Source organism: Otolemur garnettii, unplaced genomic scaffold, assembly GCF_000181295.1.
Source record: "Otolemur garnettii isolate 467f Iridium unplaced genomic scaffold, OtoGar3 scaffold00277, whole genome shotgun sequence".
Taxonomy (NCBI): domain Eukaryota; kingdom Metazoa; phylum Chordata; class Mammalia; order Primates; family Galagidae; genus Otolemur; species Otolemur garnettii.
This window is the reverse complement of record NW_003852672.1, coordinates 237,216-238,763: the sequence shown is the minus strand read 5'-3', so window position 1 is coordinate 238,763 and position 1,548 is coordinate 237,216.

Sequence of the window (1,548 nt, the reverse complement as noted above, 5' to 3'; positions counted from 1 at the left end):
GCCTCCCAAGTAGCTGGGACCAGAGTTGCCCGCCACAATACCTGGTTATTTTTTGGTTGCAGCCGTCATTGTTTGGAGGGCCTGGGCTGGATTCAAACCCACCACCTTAGGTGTATGTGGCTGGTGCCTTAGCCACTTGAGCCACAGTTGCCGAGCCAATAAGTGGTATTTCTAATGAAGCTTAAACCTTAGCTTTAATTTATAAAAGATGGCAGATTAAATTCCTACTATACTGTGAACTCAACAAAGGGTAATTAATATACAATGCAAAAAACAAACTTCAACTGTTCCTATCCTAATTATTTTTTTCTTTTGTCACAGATTTATTTCACTTAGTATAATATCTTTAAGATTCACCTGTGTTGTAGTATGTGTCAGAATTTCTTTACTATTGGGGCAGTGCCTGTGGCTCAAAGGAGTAGGGCATCAGCCCCATATGCTGGAGGTGGCAGGTTCAAACCCAGCTCCGGCCAAAAACTGCAAAAAAAAAAAAAAAAAAAAAAAGAATTTCCTTACTATTAAAAACTAAAGATTCTACTGTACGAATGTACCATATTTTGTTTCATTATTCATCTGCCAATGGACACTTACATTACTTCTACCTTTGGTTATTGTGAATTATGCTGCTATAAATGGGTGGAACAATAAGCAATTCTTTTATTTTTTATTTTAATTGTTTGGGATTCATTAAGGGGAGACTTTTTTTTTTTTAATAACATTTTTGTGAGACAGAGTCTCACTGTGTTGCCCTGGGTAGGGTCCTGTGGCATCATAGCTAACAGCAACCTCAAACCCTTTGGCTCAGGTGATCCCCTTGCCTCAACCTCCGGAGTACATGGGACTTACAGGTGCCTGCCATGCCTGGCTAGTGAATAAGCAATTCTTACAGAGCTGTCCATGTAAAATGTGAGGAAGTGGCTCCACTCCAGCCTTGAAATAAAATGCCATGATGACTTTTGTAATATTGGCCAAAATTCTAAGTGTGTTCCATAGGAGAGTAAAGGATCAAAAGGGCCCAAGAAACACAGTGGATTAGAATTAGCTGCCACATACACCAGAGCTGGCAGGTTCAAATCCAGCCCAGGCCTGTCAAACAATAATGACAACTACAACCAAAAAATACCCAGGCATTGTGGTGGGGCCCATAGTCCCAGCTACTTGGGAGGCTGAGGCAAGGGAATCGCATAAGCCTAAGAGTTTAAGGTTGCTGTGAGTTGTGTGACACCATGGCACTCTACCCAGGTTGATAGCTTGAGAATCTGTCTCAAAAAAAGAATTATCTAGTGCAATGGCTCACATTGAAAATCCTAGGACGTTGGAAGGCTGAGGCCAAAGGATCATTTGAAGCCAAGAATTTGACATCGCCCTGAGCAAAAGTGAAATCTTGGCTCGGAGCCTGTGGCTCAAGTGGCTAAGGTGCCAGCCACATACACCTAAGGTGGCAGGTTCGAATCCCCAGCCCAGACCTACCAAACAACAATGATGGCTGCAACCAAAAAATAGCTGGGCGTTGTGGCGGGTGCCTGTGGTCCCAGCTACTTGGGAGGC